The 21,528-nt window shown below is 41.2% G+C and overlaps 1 long non-coding RNA gene across 2 annotated transcripts; it reads right to left on the minus strand.

Annotated features, from left to right (window-relative positions):
- Positions 1-12,544: 12,544 nt before the first annotated feature.
- Positions 12,545-18,845, minus strand: LOC149975858 (uncharacterized). 2 transcript variants are annotated; one of them, XR_016487645.1, is made up of 5 exons: positions 18,496-18,845; positions 13,822-13,873; positions 13,628-13,702; positions 13,122-13,194; positions 12,545-12,926 (listed from the first exon to the last, which is right to left on the minus strand). It is a non-coding gene; the product is annotated as an uncharacterized LOC149975858 (long non-coding RNA). The 2 variants fall into 2 exon arrangements; XR_016487646.1 differs by lacking the exon at positions 13,628-13,702.
- Positions 18,846-21,528: the final 2,683 nt, after the last annotated feature.

Here is a 21,528-nt window from a genome sequence, read left to right on the forward strand (position 1 = left end):
TGCAAAATCGGCAGTGTATTAAATACTTGTTCTCCCCACTGTATGTAAGAATGCTGTTCATCGACTACAGCTCAGCATTTCATACCATAGTACCCTCCAAGCTCGTCATTAAGCTCGAGATACTGGGTCTCGACCCCGCCATGTGCAACTGGGTCCTGGACTTACTGACGGGACGTCCCCAGGTGGTGAGGGTAGGAAACAACATCTCCACCCTGCTGATCCTCAACACTGGGACCCCACAAGGGTGCGTTCTCAGCCCTCTCCTGTACTCCCTGGCTATGCACGCCTCCAACTCAATCATCAAGTTTGCAAACGACACTACAGTGGTAGGCTTGATTACCAACAACGACGAGACGGCCTACAGGGAGGAGGTGTGGGCCCTCGGAGTGTGGTGTCAGGAAAATAACCTCACACTCAACGTCAACAAAACAAAGGAGAGGGAGCACCCCCCTATCCAGAGGGAGCACCCCCCTATCCACATCTATGGGACAGTAGTGGAGAAGGTGGAAAGTTTTTTATGTTCCTTGGTGTACACATCACGGACAAACTGAAATGGTCCAACCACACAGACAGCGTGGTGAAGAAGGCGTAGCAGCGCCTCTTCAAGCTCAGGAGGCTGAAGAAAATCGGCTTGTCACCAAAAACACTCACAAACTTTTACAGATGCACAATCGAGAGCATCCTGTCGGTCTGTATCACCGCCTGGTACGGCAACTGCTCTGCCCACAACCGAAAGGCTCTCCAGAGGGTAATGAGGTCTGCACAGCGCATCACCGGAGGCAAACTACCTGCTCTCCACGACACCTACACCACCCGATGTCACAGGAAGGCCAAAAAGATCATCAAGGACAACAACCACCCGAGCCACTGCCTGTTCACCCCGCTATCATCCAGAAGGCGAGGTCAGTACAGGTGCATCAAAGCTGGGACCGAGAGACTGAAAAACAGCTTCTATCTCAAGGCCATCAGACTGTTAAAACCTGTTTGGGCTAGGGGGCCTGTTACTCAGGCCCAGAAGGTAGGATAGATTTGGATAGAAAACACTTTAAAGTTTCTAGAACTGTTAAAATAATGTCTGTTTGTATAACAGAACTGATATGGCAGGAGAAACCCCGAGGACAAACCATCAAAAAAAAAAAAAACATTTAAACCTAACACTCTTTCCAATGGCTTTCATCTTTATTATGAGGCGAAGTCCTCCCAGATTGCAGTTCCCAGGTCTTCCACTAGATTTAAACAGTCTTTGGAAAGTTTCAGGCTGGTTTTTGGAAAAATGAGCTAGAAATTGTCGTTTTTCTAAGTGGGTCCCATTTTGGCTGTAGTGTTTCCATGCGCATGGATGAAAACGCGTTCTTTGTTTTTTATGAACATACTATTCTCCGTCTTAAATTGTATCGTTTATTTACGTATTAGGGTACCTAAGGTTTGATTATATACGTTGTTTGACTTGTTTGGATAAGTTTATTGGTAACATTTGGGATTCATTTTGTATGCATTTTGCTGGAGGGAAACCGTTGGATTATTGAATGAAGCGCGCCAGAAAAACTTAGCTTTTATGGATATAAAGATGGACTTTATCGAACAAAAGGATAATTTGTGATGTAACTGGGACCTTTTGTGCCAAAAGAAGAAGATCTTAAACGGTAAGACATTTATTATATTGCTATTTTTGACTTTCGTGTTGAACATGCCTGGTTGAAAAATGTTTTTCATACTTTTGTATGCAGGGCTCGCGCACTAGCGACTCCTGTGGCGGGCCGGGCACAGTGCACGCTGACCAGGTCAGTTGGACCAATTGGACACCATGAAATTGGAGCGAAAAAAGGGATAAAAAATATATAAAAGTCCAAGCAAGGGGTAAAATGGTCCTCGCCTTTCTCCTCTGAGTAGCCTCCACTAACACTTGCAGCCAACAATAACTGCTGTAGCACATTTATCTTTCACAAAGATGGAATTGTGAGACTCTAATTCATGGCCCTGAATGGACAATCAATGTAATTGAAAATCAAATCATATTTTATTGGTAACAATTAGCAGATGTTATTGAGGGTGTAGCGAAGTGCTTGTGCTTCTAGCTGCAACAGTACAGTACTATCTAACAAATGACACAACATATACCCAATACACACAAATTGAAGTCGGAATGAATTAAGACTATATCCAGTTGAAATCGGAAGTTTACATACACTTAGGTCATTAAAACTCATTTTTCAACCACTCCACAAATTTCTTGTTAACAAACTATAGTTTTGGCAAGTCGGTTACAACATCGACTTTGTACAGGACACAGGTATTTTTTTCCAAAAACTGTTTACAGACAGATTACTTCACTTATAATTCATTGTATCACAATTCCAGATGGTCAGTAGTTCATATACACTAAATTGACTGTGCCTTTAAACAGCTTGGAAAATTCCAGAAAATGATGTCATGGTGTTAGAAGCTTCCGATAGGCTAATTGACATCATTTGCGTCAATTGGAGGTGTACATGTGGATGTATTTTAAGGCCTACCTTCAAACTCAGTGCCTCTTTGCTTAACATCATGGGAAAATCTAAAGAAATCAGCCAAGACCTCAGAAAAAATATTGTAGACCTCCACAAGTCTGGTTCATCCTTGGGAGCAATTTCAAAAACACCTGAAGGTACCACGTTAATCTGTACAAACAATAGTATGCAAGTATAAACACCATGGGACCATGCAGCCGTCATACCACTCAGGAAGGAGACGCATTCTGTCTCCTAGAGGAAAGTACTTTGGTGCAAAAAGTGCAAATCAATCCCAGAACAACAGCAAAGGACCTTGTGAAGCATTTCACTACACTCGCATTAACATCTGCTAACCATGTGTATGTGACAAATAAAATTTGATTTGATTTGAAGATGCTGGAGGAAACAGGTACAGAAGTATCTATATCCACAGTAAAACGAGTCCTAAATCGACATAACCTGAAAGGCCGCTCAGCAAGGAAGAAGCCACTGCTCCAAAACTGCCATAAAAAAGCCAGACTACGGTTTGCAACTGCACATGGGGACAACGATCATACTTTTTGGAGAAATGTCCTCTGGTCTGATAAAACAAAAATAGAACTGTTTGGCCATAATGACCATTGTTATATTTGGTGGAAAAAGGGGGAGGCTTGCAAGCCAAAGAACCCCATCCCAAACGTGACACACGGGTGTGGCAGCATCATGTTGTGGGGGTGCTTTGCTGCAGGAGGGACTGGTGCACTTCACAAAATAGATGGCATCATGAGGAGGAAAATTAAGTGTAAATATTGAAGCAACATCTCAAGACATCAGTCAGGAAGTTAAAGCTTGATTGCAAATCGGTCTTCCAAATGGACAAGTACCCCAAGCATGCTTCCAAAGTTGTGGCAAACTGTCTCAAGGACAACAAAGTCAAGGTATTGGAGTGGCCATCAGAAAGCCCTGACCTCAATCCTATAGAAAATTTGTGATCAGAACGGAAAAAGCGTGTGCGAGAAAGGAGGCCAACAAACCTGGCTCAGTTACACCAGCTCTGTCAGGAGGAATGAATCACCTAGCTTATTGTGGGAAGCTTGTGAATGGCTACCCGAAACGTTTGACCCAAGTTAAACAAGTTAAGGGCAATGCTACCAAATACTAATTGAGTGTATGTAAACTTCTGACCCACTGGGAATGTGATGAAAGAAATAAAAGCTGAAATAAATAGTTCTCTCTACTATTATTCTGACATTTCACATTCTTAAAATAAAGTTGTGATCCTAACTGACCTAAGACTGACCTAAAACAGGACATTTTACCTTGGATTAAATGTCAGGAATTGTGAAAAACTGAGTTTAAATGTATTTGGAATGTGAATGTAAACTTCCGACTTCAACTGTACAATACATACAGTATATGGACGAGTGATGTCAGAGGACTAAGATATAGTAAAGAATACAGTATATACACTACCAGTCAAATGTTTATGAAAACCTACTTATTTAAGTGTTTTTCTTTATTTTTACTATTTTCTACATTGTAGAATAATAGTTAAGACATCAATACTATGAAATAGTACATATGAATTCTTGTAGTAACCAAAAAAGTGTTAAACAAATCTCAATATGATTGCAGCTTAGCACACTCTTAGCATTCTCTCAACCAGCTTCACCTGGAATGATTTTCCAACAGTGTTGAAGGAGTGTTGTGCACTTGTTGGCTGCTTTTCATTCACTTTGCAGTCTGACTCATCCCAAACCATCTCAATTTGGTTGAGGTCAGGGGATTGTGGAGGCCAGGTCATGCAGCACTCCATCACTCTCCATCTTGGTAAAATAGCACATAAACAGCCAGTTTGTTGGGAACAGTTTGTTGGGTCATTGTCCTGTTGAAAAACAAATGATAGTCCCGTTAAGCCCAAACCAGATGGGATCGCGTAATGCTGTGCCTTGAATTCTACATAAATCACACAGTGTCACCAGCAAAGCACCCCCACACAATCACATCCTCCTCCTCCTGCTTAACGGTGGGAAATACACATGCGGAGATCATCCGTTCACCCACACCGCATCTCACAAAGACATGGTGGTTGGACTGGAGTTAGTACACCGGTCTAATGTCCATTGCTTGTGTTTCCTGGCCCAAGCAAGTTTCTTATTCTTATTGGTGTTCTTTAGTAGTGGTTTCTTTGCAGCAATTCGACCTGTTCACAGTCTCCTCTGAACAGTTGATGTTGAGATGTGTCTGTTACTTGAACTCAGTGAAGCATTTATTTGGGATGCAATTTCTGAGGCTCTAATGAACTCTAATGAACTTATCCTCCGCAGCAGAGGTAACTCTCGGTCTTCCATTCCTGTGGCGGTCCTCGTGAGAGCCAGTTTCATCATAGCGCTTGATGGTTTTTGCGAGTGCACTTGAAGAAACTTTCAAAGTTCTTGAAATGTTCCATATTGACTGACCTTCATGTCTTAAAGTAGTGATGGACTCATTTCTTACCATAGTATGGACTTGGGGCTAAATTCAGATTTCCCCCCCCCCCCCCCCCCGCCCACCTTGTCACAACACAACTGTTTGGCCAAACGCATTAAGAAGAAAATAAATTCCACAAATTAAAGTTTAAGAAGGCTCACCTGCTAATTGACATGCATTGCAGGTGACTACCTCATGAAGCTGGTTGAGAGCATGCCAAGAGTGTTGAAAGCTGTCATCAAGGCATAGGGTGGCAATTTGAAGAATCTCAAATATGAAATATAATTTGATTGAACACGTTTTTGTTTACTACATGATTCCATTTGCGTTATGTTATAGTTTTGATCTCTTCACTATTATTCTACAATGTAGAAAATAGTTAAAATAAAGGGAGAACCCTTGAATGAGTAGGTGTTCTGAATATCTTGACCTGTAGTGTACATATGAGATGAGTAATGCAAGATATGTAAACATTATTAAGTGACTAAGATACTGTTGAATAGTATAGAAAACAGTATCTACATATGAGATGAGTAATGCCAGATACTGTATGTAAACATTATTAATGTGACTAGTGTCCCATTCCTTAAAGTGGTCAGTGATTTCTAGTCTATGCCTATAGGCAGCAGCCTCTAATGGGCTAATGATGGCAGGGGGACAGTATCGTGAATTTCCGGCTGACTGACGTGCCCAAAGTAAACTGCCTGTTACGCAGGCCCAGAAGCTAGGATATGCATATAATTGGTAGCATTGGTTAGTAAACACTCAAGTTTCTAAAACTGTTAAAATAATGTCTGTGAGTATTTTGCAGGCCTTTTCAATGCAAGCCTATGGGATATACAAAGAAATAGCTCCCAGATTGCAGTTCCTATGGCTTCCACTAGATGTCAACAGTTTTCGTACAGGGTTTCAGGCTTGTAATTGTAGTTTTTCCAAGGTGTGCTCATCAGGAAAGGTAGGCTTTTGGCACGCGTGAATGATTCGTTATTTTCCCTTTCTATTGAACACCATTCTTTCAGTCTGAAATATTATCATTTATTTACATATTAGGGTGCCTGAGGATTGATTAGAAACATTGTTTGACTTGTTTGGATGAAGTTTACTGGTAGCTTTTTGGATTCCATTGTATGCATGTTGAAGGAGTGGATTACTGAAATCAATGGCGTCAACTAAACAGACTTTTTGGATATAAAGAGGAAGACTTATTCGAACAAAACAAACATTCATTGTGTAGCTGGGACTCTTGGGATTGCAAACAGAGGAAGATCTTCAAAGGTAAGTGATTTATTTCATCGCTATTTGTGATTTTTGTGAAGCCTGTGCTGGTTGAAAAAGTATTTTGATGTGGGGCGCTGTCCTCAGATAATCGCATGGTATGCTTTCACCGTAAAGCCTTTTTGAATTCTGACAACGAAGTTGAGCTTTTAAATGATGTAAGACACTTGTATGTTCATTAATGTTTAATATTACGATTTTGCCATTTGATTTTGAATTTGGCGCGCTCCAATTTCACCGGATGTTGTTGAAGGGTGTCCCGCTAGCGGTTCGCGATCCCTAAGTTAACAGTCTGATGGCCTTGAGATAGAAGCTGTTTTTCAGTCTCTCGGTTCCAGCTTTGATGCACATGTACTGACCTCACCTTCTGGATGATAGCGGGGTGAACAGGCAGTGGCTCGGGTGGTTGATGTCCTTGATGATCTTTTTGGCCTTCCTGTGACATCTGGTGCTGTAGGTCCCCTTAAAGCTGTCAGACAGACACAGGATCTGTCAGAGGGCTTGGGTTATTATACTGGCTACTCCAAACAGTCTTAGGTTACATAATTTACAACCATTTCACAATGGTCCCATTCAGCTCATTTTCTTGGATGTTTTCAAAAGCACTAAAATCCACTTAATAATACAGATAAGGCAATCTGCATTGTGCTAAAAGCCCTCGTTTTCCTCACTGCATGAAACCACTGTTTTGATCCCTGAACATAGGCAGTTGACATGCATTTATTAGTAACAGAAGTATTCAATCAGTTACAACATTTTATAATTGTTTTAATGACCGATTGTTCTTACTTCTCCTACACAGATTCTGGTAGACTAAAAAATATCCATCCCACAAACCGACATGATTCAGTGTAGCTGTTAAAAAAATGTGTGTTCATAGCTGATGATCAGACAAGTGTTCATACTTCTCTTATCGTCCAGGTGATAGGTGATATGTTAACTTTGTACCCTTGTACATTTGGGGTCCTGAACAATTTTTTAGTAAGGGACCCACCTCAAAAACACCTTCTGCCAGCCGTGGCAGCCATTTTTGCTATTCCGCTATAGCCAGATAATGCATTTTCCTTCATATCTGCTGAACCAAACATGATAACACAGAAAATATGATGTCTACATCTATGTTTGATGGTCAAGGATTACAATGGTGATAAGTACAACATAATAAACAGTTCAGATTATTATATACATGGTTAATATGGGTAAGCCATGGCAAAGAAAATATATAGCTCTTTCTGACAATGTACACAATATTATGACCCTAAACTGCACAAGTGTCGCAGGTTTCATGCTTTTATGAAAAAGAATGTGTAATATTTACATATCGCCTGGACTAATATATAGATTCCAGTAGACTAGACATATCTGTCCCACAAACTGACATTACATATTCAGTGTAGCTGTTTTTCTCTCACATCAAATGTTATGAGCCACCACCTGGCTGATGTGTTGTTGACTGCTAGCTCTCAGGAGGGCCTTATTTTCATGTCTTAGCATCAAAACGGTAGAAAGTTACCATTCTGGGACATTGAGTGCAATGACATTGCTGCACCAGAACTTAAGCAATATCCTGGGGGGCATTGTGGAACTGTCAAAGGATACATGGCTTGAATACATAATATTAAAATTCCTATAAATGTCCTGTGCATCACTGGTAAAATAGTTGTTGTCGTGACTTGACTTTAACATTAATCTGAAGACTGTTATTTATCGAATGACCTAAATATGTTTAATTCTTAACCGATGAAATTAATCATGTAACAATTAACTCATTAGGATCTGGGGCACCATGAGAGCGGTTCTTTACCCATCATATCTATAAACAGTCAACTTATTAACCATAACCGTGTATCATATCATAATTCTGAACAGTCGTAACCTTACTTAGGATTCAGTACTACACATATTGGTTTAATTATTTATTTACTAGCTAATTAAATGGTAGCACAGGATAAACATACACACTTAATATGTTAAAAACAGGTCCCTAGCGGAGTGGCTGCTTGTTACAAAAAAGATGGAGAGGGAGGGACAGAGACTTGGTACTTTCAGAAACTACTCTCACTTACAGTAACTAAATACTTTGTCCACGAACTGCCGCCCGCTTTGAGTAAGAAATCATGAATGTATTTACGTGAAATGCCTTGGTTCGCCAGATCTCTTTTGGAAAGGGAGTTGGGCCTTTTTGGGGCACGCTAGTAAGGCTCTGATTGCCCACAAGTCTACCAACAAGTCTTTTACTGTTGTTCTTCTCTGTAGTTCAGCATCCGGTGACTTGCTATGTAGTCTTGAACGGAACTACAGAGTTTATTTTCCTTCCATAAGCTCTTGAAGATGCTTCTTTGAAGATAGGCTAACCAACCGTGTCGATGGTTCCCAGTTGGGTGAGGAGGGTAGCGTAATACAATGGTTTGAGCAGAGTGGTAGAATGGTACCACTTAAATTCGCTTTCGAAGATACTTTACTTAGGACACCTAATCAGCCGTACCAGTGATTGTCCGGGAAGTGAGTTTATCGTCTCTACCTCATGTTGAGATTCAAAATTCAGACCACTTTCAACATGCAACTGCAGCTTGGCTATGTTAATTTCTTAATTCATCATTTACACCGTTTGTTTGAAAGGGGTGGTTCCGTCAGGCTGACATGCTCTCTGACCTCACTCGGTCAGAGAGCGTGCATGTCACTTGTACATAGTTATGTAAAACAATTATCTCTTATAGTTTCACAAATCTCTCTCTCGTCATGTTTCATATTACATGCACAATGCATGATATGGAAACGTTGTACATGTAGTGGGTATACTTTCCAAGTTCCAGTATTTCCTTCATACATTTTTTATGACATCACAAAATAACAAACAAAATGTCGTTAGTGTTCTATAGATCATTTCTGACCATTCCCCACGTTCTATGTTAGAAATATTGTTCCAGTTTTCGCTTTTGAACGTGTTAGAGTTTCAGCGGGAAAAGTCTCTTGAAACAAAGGAAATTCCTTTGGTGAATATCTTCTCCCCTTGATTTACAACAGGACGTGAGTTGTTATTCACCACTAGTCCCCCCCCCCCCTCCCCCCTGCGGGAGAGAGGGGGTCTCAGTGAAGTTATTCATTGCAAACCTGATCTATTTGGAATCTCGTGGACAGTCATGACACTGTTATCCCCCACATCTTTATATTATGACATTACCATTTTCTGGTTCATGACAGATCAGTAGAAGATTCACTGATGCAGGCTGCTCTGTAGTTTACTCTTTTACTCAACAATTATAAGAGTCTTAGCACCGGATAAGGACCCATACAGAGTCCCCTTTCATTGTTCCCTGAGCAATCTTAACAGAGTGTAAAATACTCCATCATTTCCATTTTTAACAGTCTCTCAAATACACGGGCACATTAAGAGGCAAAGCAGGTCCTCCTAGGCATGTATATAGGTTGGGTTGTGTATCGGAGGACGCATGACTTTCAACCTTCGTCTCTCCCGAGCCCGTACGGGAGTTGTAGCGATGAGACAAGATAGTAGCTACCACAACAATTGGACACCACAAAATTGGGGAGAAAAAGGTGTAATATATAATATATAATATTTATTTTTATTTTTACACCTTTTTCTCCCCAATTTCGTGGTGTCCAATTGTTGTGGTAGCTACTATCTTGTCTCATCGCTACAACTCCCGTACGGGCTCGGGAGAGACGAAGGTTGAAAGTCATGCATCCTCCGATACACAACCCAACCTAGCCGCACTGCTTCTTTAACACAGCGCGCATCCAACCCGGAAGCCAGCCGCACCAATGTGTCGGAGGAAACACTGTGCACTTGGCAACCTTGGTTAGCGCGCACTGCGCCCGGCCCGCCACAGGAGTCGCTGGTGCGCGATGAGACAAGGACATCCCTACCGGCCAAGCCCTCCCTAACCCGGACGACGCTAGGCCAATTGTGCGTCGCTGCAGTACAGCGCCAAACGGGTTAGGCATATATTTTTATTAATCTTATATTGGCCTTGCTTGGGTGTATGTGCCATATAAAAAGTTATCATTAATGAAATAAACAACCTTTTATGAAGGAGGAACCACTGAGGAACCACTGGAGTACAGTGGTTCCTCCTTCAAAAGTTGCAAGCTTGCACCGCGGGACTTAGAGGTACCCAGCATCACGGCTTCATTGCTCCAGACCACCACAAGGGGGAGTTAGAGCACTCATTATGCATTTGGGTCCCTAGGTTTTATATGACCAATCATATCGAGTGGTTGCAATGACAAATTTTGACTCGAGCCACCCTTCTTCAACAAAGATAGCTGACAAAACATAACGATGGAACCAGATGTAAGTTGTTATAACGTCATAACGAGTTAAGCAAAAAATGTACAATTGAGAGGAATGTTAACGTAGAGGCAAACATTTGTGCATATCTTTTTGTCATAAAGTTAATTTATGAAAATTGCTATTTAGCAAGTTATCTGACTAGCCAAAATTAGCCAGCTAACTAGTGTTAGAAATTTGTGTTGTTTAATGTTTTAGGGACTGAGAACCAGTCTGTCGTCTTGTGAAACAGTGGATGTAAAGAATCTAGCTAACTAAAGCATTTACTGCAAATTGAATGTACAATTGTGTAAGCTTGCCTTGCAATGCAGCTGAAGTAACGTAGCTAGTTTACTTACTTGCTTACTGTGTAGTGGAGGATGAAAATAACTGTATGCCTATGGATGTGTAGCTAGCTACAGTATGTAGCCGAACTGTGTATGGCCTCTTAAACTTTAGATTCTGAATTAATATTCATGCAAATCTATGAACCTCAGCTACTACTGTGATTATTATTATTTGACCATGCTGGTCATTTATGAACATTTGAACATCTTGGCCATGTTCTGTTATATTCTCCACTCGGCACAGCCAGAAGAGGACTGGCCACCCCTCATAGCCTGGTTCCTCTCTAGGTTTCTTCCTAGGTTTTTTACCTTTCTAGGGAGTTTTTCCTAGCCACCTTGCTTCTACACCTGCATTGCTTGCTGTTTGGGGTTTTAGGCTGGGTTTCTGTACAGCACTTTGAGATATCAGCTGATGTACGAAGGGCTATATAAATTGATTTGATTTGATAGTTGTTGTATCAACTTGAAGTCTGAATGGCATTAATGAAGCCTATGGATAGAGTAGAATATAATAACTTTATTGTGCCAAGGATGCAAGTCCTATATACACATGTACTGTAGTTATTACCACGCATGAGATTCCCACATTGTAGCCTCAACATTGAATATATTCACTGGTCTTGTACTCTTCCTTGGCAAATAAAGGTGCGGTTCAGGTATGAATCTCTGAGACATTCTTTTTCAGTCATATCAAACTCCATTAATTGAATGATTGGAGTGGCCATCTGTCACGCCCTGACCATAGTAAGCTGTTTATTCTCTGTGTTAATTGGGGCGTGATAGTGACTTGGGTGGGTCATCTAGGTGAAATTTATTTCTATGGTGGCCTGATATGGTTCCCAATCAGAGGCAGCTGTTTATCGTTGTCTCTGATTGGGGATCATATTTAGGTATCCATTTCCCCATTGTTATTTGTGGGATTTTGTATACGGATAGTGGCCTGTGTGCACCAGTAGCTTCACGGTTCATTTGTGTTTGTTTGTTTTGTTTTGCTGAGTTTCGGTTTATTAAAAATATGTGGAACTCTACTCACGCTGCGCCTTGGTATACTCATTATAACGAGCGTGACACCATCACAAAGCCCTGACATCAATCCGATAAAAAATCTGTGGGCAGAACTGAAAAAGCGTGCGTGAGCAAGGAGGCCAACAAACCTGACTCAATTACACCAGCTCTGTCAGGAGGAATCGGCCAAAATTCACCTAACTTATTGTGGGAAGCTTGTGGAAGGCTACCCAAAACATTTGACGCAAGTTAAACAATTTAAAGGCAATTCTACCAAATACTAATTGAGTGTATGCAAACTTCTGACCCACTGGGAATGTGATGAAAGAAATAAAAGCTGAAATAAATCATTCTCTCTACTATTATTCTGACATTTCACATTCTTAAAATAAAGTGGTAATCCTAACTGACCTAAAACGGGGAATTTTTACTAGGATTAAACTTCAGGAATTGTGAAAAACTGAGTTTAAATGTATTTGGCTAATGTGTATGTAAACTTCCGATTTCAACTGTGTACATACAGTTATACACCTCAACAGTGTTTACCACTCCTGCTCCTGGGACATTAATGATTACACATTGTAACTATGCAATAGACTAGAAACATGATTGATTTGTAATTCATATGTAAAGAAAAAAAACTATGTTTATCTAACTCCCTTCATCTGCTTTAATATGAGGACACAGGATAGTGTTTCAATGAGATGCTTTATTGAAAGAAGTTCATTATCCAGGTGTTATAAATACATATATGCATTATAATTATGATAATGGTAATATTATAAATACAAGTTCAATCTCTACTTCAATGCACATATGGTGTGCATTATAAAACGAGGAAGAAAGGTGAGGTGGGGAGAGAGGTGTAGAAGACAGAAAGGGAAAGAGGTCAGAACAGGGGCAGACAGCATATGACTCATGAATTAGAGTGCTAACCTAATATTCTCTCAGTTCATCACAATTGGGGTGTCACCTAACCAGTCTTGGGCCCCCAGTTGGCCCGAAGGTTATCTTAAGAGCGGGTGAGGTAGTGATGACGGAACTGGTTTCCTCTCTCACATCAAAACATACCTGCAGACGAGAGAGCCTGATTAAGCCTTGTTTTTTTTTTATTCTAACACGGTCAGTCATCATAATCATCAGGAGGTGAAATGCAAAACTGACCTTTGATCATTAACTCTGGGACTACTACATCTCTGTCTGTATTTCATTGTAAAGCATCTCTTTAATAATCCTTCCTGTTTACCCGACCAAGTGACCTCTCACCTATGATCATGCTGTGCCCTCTGTGTCAGCCAGTTCAGTTGCGGGAGGGGTTCACCAAAACAGAGGATATAACCTAGAGTATTTAGGGAGAAGGGGGAGAGGGATGAAATGAAGAAGAGAGAATGTTATTATGTGTGTGGTCTCACTCGGTGTCCACACTAAGTGGCTACAGTGTACTTTATGCTGAAAAACAGACACAAGGACAAACAATAGAAGATAATGTCAATAGAAGATACTGTGTGACGCAGACACCTATCGGAGTGTACCTGAAACATTTACAGGGCTATGTGTCTCACCACTTGATTATTGCAAGGCTAACCCCCAGGGAAATCATGACTTGGCAGCAACAGATAGTCCAGTGAAAATGGCTGTGTTTATGTGGTGTAAATCTGAAAATTAGCAGCTGACATCTTAAGGGTTTTTTAATTAATGCATGTCAGACAGAGGTTCCATGTACAACAAGACAAGCAGAGATGGAGAAAAAGAACACAAAACAGTTTAATTACCTCAGGTTATGGACACTTTTGCCAGAAATAAAGCTTCCACGGCGTGTTCCTTGGACAGTGAACATCTGGCAATACCTACATTTTCGACAGCTTATTTTTTATAGATATGAAAACAATAACTGAGATATGACCGTTCAATCTAAAGCAGCAGATGTCATTTCTAGGATACGTCAATACAGCCCAGTGCTGCTTACCTGAGATGCCATCACCACACAGTCCTTCTTCGTATGTGTCCGCTATGACTTCCTTTGTGTTGTAAAAAAATAAAATAGGTTTTGCTCTCAATTTAAAATACACAAATGTACCTCCATAGCATACAAACATGCTACTGTATGCAGAATTCTTAACGCACAACCAAAGATGCTGCCATATCCTGTTAGCATGCCCACAAGCGAGCCACTCAGGAGCAGAATGATTTGGAGGGCTAATAGCTGAACAATAGACTATTCAACCTTCACTAAAGAATAGTCTAACAGTCGAGCTAGGTGTGAACCCCCCCCTCCTATCACAGACCAGATTTGCCCTAACGACCAAGGGGTAGCCTGCTACTCAATGTAATAAAGTAATGACTTTTCAAATACGTTACCTTACATGTTATGTTGGCTAACAATCTGTTAGCTATTCTGTCCTTACAAACCACATAGCATATCATTACAGCAGTATGTTAGTAGTTATACATCAAACTTGCCAGTATATTAGCTATAGGCTATCTAACTACCCAACGTTTATTGACTTGATTATTCTCGGCATTCTTAGCTTAGCTAAATGGTATAGTCGTTGTGCTTTCTCAATGGACATTCGTTCTGGCTATCTATAGGCTGGACAATAGAACGAGACAAAATTCACCCAAGGCTAAAAAACGGCTTAAGAATGTTGGCTAAACTGGAACACTAGCGTGAGCCCATAGCAAATCGTTGAAATCAAACATTTGCGGAGCCTGTTTTGACTGGAGTGATGTTTAGAATTTAATAAAAAATGTATCCCTTTTTATTTTACCCTTACAATCTGTTCGTTGGACGAAACTGGGAAGAAAAACGTGTGTAGAAAGTAAACATCCACACCTCGATGGTGTCAACTGTGCTAATGTCTGCGTAATGAAAAAGTGGGGAAAACATAAAAACATGACTATTTCTGGTCTCCTGATCGATGACAAATGACCTCGCTGCCCAGACTTACATAATTATAAAGAGGAAATTCTCCTGATTAATATGATGCCCGTGTAACAGTTTTGCTTCCGTCCCTCTCTTCGCCCCTACCTGGGCTTGAACCAGGGACCCTCTGCACACATAGACAACAGCCACCCTCGAAGCATTGTTAACCATCGCTCCACAAAAGCCACAGCCCTTGCAGAGCAAGGAGAGCAAGCAAACTACTTCAAGGTTGCAGAGCGAGTGACGTCATGATTAAATTTGAACTATAAAACAACATGAGCAGGTCTCACTGCCAACAATAGTGAAGCGGGCATTGTGACGTTGAACAATAAGCTGGGAATAGAACTTTCGGAAGGCGAGCTGGTGCCACGGTGCTCAATAGAACTAATAGGAGCTGGCAGGGTGAAAAATGCACTAAAATAAGACCTATTTTTTCGCGATTACTTCAAAACTACGGCAAGTAGCTGGGAAATATGGTCATATTATGAAATTGGGCTCCACGGCAGATGCAATGAACTAGTTTTTATCAGAAATAATGTGTTCTGCCTACCACCTACATGGATTTCAGAGCACTCTCGTCTGAGTGTACCAGAGGGAAGAATAATTTCTTTACGAGTGCTCAAGACCCGTTGAACATAGCCGGTGTCAGTAAACGTTGGGAAAAAAGCGTCACCAACGCTCTGGTTAACACTAAAACTGCCTTACAAGCTCCTCTAGGGCTAGTAAAATTGGTTCTTATTTGTGTCTGGAAGTAGCTAGCCAACGTTAGCTTGGGTGCTTGACTGCTGTTGTAAGGCCAGAACGCTAAAATCAACCCTACTGTGCTCCAAGAGAGAAACGGTCTGAATTCACAAAACTGACCATTTTACTCTGAATGGAAACACCATAATATTAATCAAATTAATTAAGCCAAATTTCTTAAAATCAATCTCATATACTATGCTATTACAAAAAAGGTTTTATATCCTCTGGTAATGCCAATATGGAATACTATCAAATGCTTCTCAAAGATGCCCTCTGATGGTCAAACTAGCAATAACTTGCAGTAACAGAAGAAATGGCTGAGAATTAAATGACGTGCCACAAAATGCTGCATCAGCCCGCAACCTTTAAAGGATGAACAACAAGGCAAGTGCACATGAGTACAACACAAAAAAAGACAAGTCACCTGAGCAACTGGCCAAATAGTCCTAAAATAGTCCTAAACCAGGTAAACCCAATAATCCCAATCAGGCTCACCTGGACACTAGAAACATAAGGATGCCCTCCAGTGACACCCTCAGGGATAACACTCCATGATGACCTCTAACCTGTGACATCCCCTTTGTGCAGCAACTCATTTTCGTTCGTTCGCTCTCAAGGAAGACTGAGGGAATCCACTCTACCCCCGAGTGCCCTCCGTGCCACAGCTCTCCCCTGGCTCTAGTTCAGGTAGCAGGGGCAGGAAGCCAAATTGTCAGTTGCCACCAAGCACTGTCCCCATGGTCCAGTGTGTCAACACTTCCCTTTTCAATAAAAAAAAGCATCTGCTGTATCCAGGCGTCATGCCAAGGACACACAGCCAAAATACACTGAAAAGGAGACTCTCTCCATCACCACCAGAGGGCGCTCCTAGAAGATTCTACAGAGTGATCCTTGCACTGCCCATTGTTCTTCGCGCTAGCAGGAGACTCACCACTGGCCCCCTGGGCCTGGCCCATGATAGGTTAAAGCTGGGCATGACTGACTTGCCTCTTGGAGTCATTGAGCCAATCCAGTGCTAGGGCCCCAGATAAAGCCTTACCAATGCTCTGTATTCAATGTTTTCTCTTCTTGCAGAGGGAAGGCTTGGACAGGGGGAAGGCTTTCGCCACTGTTAAGGTCTATCTATCCGCTATCTCAGCCTGTCATATAGGCTTTGACAAGAAGAGAAAACACCCCGTTATGTAATTTCATGAAGGGGCACGTCCAGTTCTCATGCCTTTAGCCCCGATTTGTCTATTGTGCTTGAGTCTATTTCACAGTAGTCTTTTGAGCTGCTGGAAAGCATGGAGAATAAATCGCTCTCCTTTAAGTCCTTGGGAGTGAGTGAGCTACATGCACTGTCAGTTTGTCATTCGTGACTGCAGTTTGCCTGGGGCTCTTCTAAGGTCACCTTGTTGCCCAACCCCGCCTTTATGCCCAGGTTAGTGGCAATTACAATTGTCTCACGTTGGAGCTTGTGGCTTTCCACCCGCCACTTTTCATTTCTATGGAAGAGGAGCGTCTGCACAGTTTATGTCCAGTACGCATGTTGCCCATATACTTGGATAGGACGAGAGCTTTGAGTAAGAGCGACTGACTCTTTGTGTCTTGGTCACCTCCCTGCAAGGGGATGCCCCTCTCTCATCAACGGTTATCATTGGATTGTGGAGGCAATTATATTGACCTATAATAGCAAGGGGTTACAGCCTTCGGAGGGTCTAAGGCAGGGATCATCAACTAGAATCAGCCGAAAGACAAATTGTTTTGTGGAGCGGATGGTCGTTTGGCCGGCACAGGCAGGGTCGGCAGGTAGGCCTGTAATCGAAAGGCCGAATCCTCGAGCCAACTAGGTGAAAAATCTGTCGATGTTTCCTTGAGCAAGGCACTTAACCCTAATTGCTCATGTAAGTCGCTCTGGATTTGTAGACTGCACATTTACCACAAGAAGCCCAAACAGATATAGTTTGACTAAAACATAATTATTTCTAACCTGGCTTACATTTGTACATGATCTCTCTATTATGCGTGGGAATACTTGGGAACAGATTTCTTCAATTCAAATCAGTTGGAGCTGATTTCCTAGTATTATTATTATTATTCTTCTTAGAAAACTTTGGGTGGCCAAATAAAACGGGGGCCGCCAGTTGGGGAACCCTGGCCTAAGGGCTCACTCCACCAAAGGTATGTCTGTTCAAGGGCATCTCCTTACAGGAGATTTGCGATGTGGCTTTTTGTGCATCCCCTGTTGTGGGTGAAATTATAAGATTATGTTTTAATACTGTTATTGCATCAAATGGTTGTTTTATGGAGTAGAATAGGGTTTTTATAGTACTCTCATCTGTGCGTGGTCTTCTGAATTGGGCCTCTGGGGCTTAATGCTGACAGTAGATTTACGATGCCTTAAGTGAGTAACCTAACAAGTCACATTCCATTCATGTGAGGGAGATTGCTCCGGTTTGACTGGAAGGTACCAGGAAGAGATGGCTTGTATTTTCTCTCCTCCACGTCCTGGTTGGATCAATGCAGGTAAACGTTTTTGAAAAATCATCCAGCAAGAGGGACGAATAAAAGTCAGTCCCAATGAAATTGTATTCTTTGTTAAACAAAACACATCAACTACCAGCTTCTTCCTTGTGGGACAAAGCTCCACCTTTTCACCACTCAACAGGTCTGGCAGTCAGTATTTTGGCATTAAAACCTCTTAGCGCACGGATCCCGCTAGCAGAATCAAATTCGACACCATCTGGTGAAATCGGAGTGCGCCAACTTCAAAATACAAAATCGTAATATTAAACATTCATGAAAATACAAGTGTCATACATGATTCTTTAGCTTAGAATCTTGGTAATCAAACCACGTTGTCTGATTTACAATAGGCTTTATGGCAAAAGCATAGCATTCGATTATCTGAGGACAGCACCCCACAACAACATATGTTTTCAAACCAGCACAGGCGTCACAAAATCTTAAATAACGATAAAATAAATCACTTACCTTTGACGATCCTCCTCTGTTTGCAATCCCAAGAGTCCCAGCTACACAATGAATGGTCATTTTGTTCGATAAAGTCCTTCTTTATATCCTCAAAAATCTGTTTAGTAGGCGTAATTGAGTTCAGTAATCCACCCATTCAACATGCAGACAAAGAAGTCCCAAAAGTTACCAGTAAAGTTTATCCAAACAAGTCAAACGACATTTATAATTAATCCTCAGGTAGTCTAATATCTAAATATATTATATTATTTCATACGGAGACTAGTATGTTCAATAGGAAAGGAAAATAACGAAGAGCGTGCCCTCGTTCATGTGTGCAGAGACTACTTTTGCCTTTGTGCTTCCCTTGGATAAACTACTATTCCTCATTGGTTTTAAAAAAAAACAAGCCTTAAACCATGTATAAAGACGGTTGACATCTAGCGGAAGCCATAGGAACTGCAATCTGGGAAGCAGAAGTCATAGTTTTCAATAGCTTCCCATATGAAGTGGATGGGAGCTAAAAAAAAACAATTCTGGATTAATTTTCCTCTGGTTTTTGCCTGCCATATCAGTTATGTTATACTCACAGACATTATTTTAACAGTTTTAGAAACTTCAGAGTGTTTCTATCCAATTTTACCAATTATATGCAAATCCTAGCTTCTGGGCCTGAGTAACTGGCAGTTTACTTTGTGCACGTCAGACAGGCAGAAATTCAGGAAACTAGACCATGTGCTGAAAGGTTAAAGTGTGTTTTTTCACACTGCAAAGAGCAATATCTGTGATGTATTTTTCATTGGTGAAACTATTGAATTCAATCATTTTGCCGCATGCAGCCCCACTTTTGTAGGCCCACGGATCACTTTGACAATTTTGGGGGAACTCAGTCGGGTCGCCAGTTACTGTTGAGAGTTAAGGTAATAGAATACACAAGGTGTAATTTCGAAATTTGGGTACATAAAGGAAAGTAAGCAGGAGTCAGATACTGTCTGAAATTAAATCTATGTGATATAGATATATAGTACAATCCAGTGCCATTATGCCAGCAGATCCCGTAAGCGGGCAAAGGGAGTTTGAGACAAAATTGGAACAGCTTGGAGATATTATACAGAGCTAAATGAGAGAAAAAAAACATTTGGTTCTTTGAAGGCAACAAACATTTGCCTTCTGGGATACCACGTGTTGGCTAAGTGGCGCACTGTACACATCAACCAGCTGCTAGTCTTCCAACTTCAATTGGTTTGACAAGCCACAAGAATGTGGAGTGGCACTGCAAGCACAGAATTCTCCTGCTGCTCAGCCATCCAGCGAACGCTTTGAGATTTACAAATCATACAATTGTAGGGGAGCAACTCCTCGACACAACTTATTTCTACTGTAACTGTCATCCCCTCAGTACAAATAAAGAGAATTTGGCCTCTGGAAGTGTAGAAGTGTTTGACAGGGATTGACTTGTGCTTACTGTAGTGTTTATCAGTGAGCCTGTAGAGAGGCTCCATGGAGCAAAGCATGCTGGGAAATCCATTTCTCACACAGGACACCACTGTGCAGTACACATTGTGTAACCATTTCACGGGAGCTGCCAACTCTTAGACCAAAAAGATGGTGTTTGCCGACAGCCTCCTCTCTCCAAAGCCAGAGGATCATAACAAATCCAAGGGGGCCTGTTGAGTAAGTAAGCAGATAGATTCAGCCGACGCTGCCAGAGCACTCAAAAAACAGGACACCACAGATTCCAGTACCTGTTGGCTTCAGCCACTTAGTCACCTTCCCAATCTGGTCCTGTCTGAAAGAAATAAATTAAATGGAAGAGAGCTTTTCTGGGGGAACCATTGAGCAGGCAACTGCATTGATGGTTGCCTTCTAAGGGAAAGAGGAAAAAGCTCTGAAAAATAAAACCTTTCACTGCCCCAAACATAGCAGTATAAATGGCGGTGTCAATACAACTGCCTCTGTGTTATATTGCTGCAACATCTCACCATCCATCCTTTGGTAGCTGCATATCGATCACAACCGATTCCAGACAAAGCACGCCTTTTAGCAAGCTTCTATCAGTGGCCCTAAATCACGAAAAAAAATCATATAATTATGAAAAGATCTGATCCCTGCAATGAGGGAAAGCGACTTTGCCAGTGGCCTATACCTTTTTTTCCCTAGCTTGTCATATTTTTCCTTCACAGGTAGAAAACATTTCAGACAAAATCTTTGTGTAAAGTTGCGTTTCTCTCATTGCAGGGATCGGAACAGAAAATGTGTTATTTGTAATGATATGATTTCCTTGTGTACATCCATTAACCACTCAAATCTGACAATAGTACCTACTGTGTATATTCTGGGTTTGAAATAGAATTAGAATTGTATTAGCTAATCATCATGGGGTCCAACAGAGAACTAAAGAGACATTGCAAATAATTACAATTTACATAAAGACATTACAAACATTTAACAAATAGACACTACAGACAATTCAAATGACCTGACAGGTAAAACATTTAATATTCTCTCTGGGATTAGTATCTATCCAGTCATGTGGTTGATCGCATGAGATCTTTTATTGTTTTCTTGAAGGTGGATTTACTTTTTGCCTGAGAAATGTGAGTTGGTGAAGCATTCCATTCAGTGATGGCTCTGTATATAAGTATATAGATTTGAGGATATTTTTGACACGCTCTATCATAATCAGTCGTAAATTGCTATGGTAAATTTGCATTTAAACTGTGTTATTGTCCAACTTTAGAATGTTTTGTTGTTCAGGGGTTTCAGACGGTTTTAACAAACAATGTCTTTGCTTTCAGAATATGTATGCCTTTTTGCCAAATTCAGAGTTTAAATATAGTTTTTAATCTTATAAATGTAGGATGAAAACTAGCAACGGAGCACTTTCATGTCGTTTGGTCAGTGGCGTGCCGTGGGCCTGAGGCCTGGGCCTTCAGTGAGGTCCTACACAGTCCCACCCGAATTAATCCACCTCTTATTACCATCATTATGATGCCATGGCTCTAGACACTATACATTTAGACAGAAATGCAGTATAACCAGGCGTCACACAAA

Source organism: Oncorhynchus mykiss, chromosome 17, assembly GCF_057628025.1.
Source record: "Oncorhynchus mykiss isolate SJ-2025 chromosome 17, ASM5762802v1, whole genome shotgun sequence".
Classification (NCBI taxonomy): domain Eukaryota; kingdom Metazoa; phylum Chordata; class Actinopteri; order Salmoniformes; family Salmonidae; genus Oncorhynchus; species Oncorhynchus mykiss.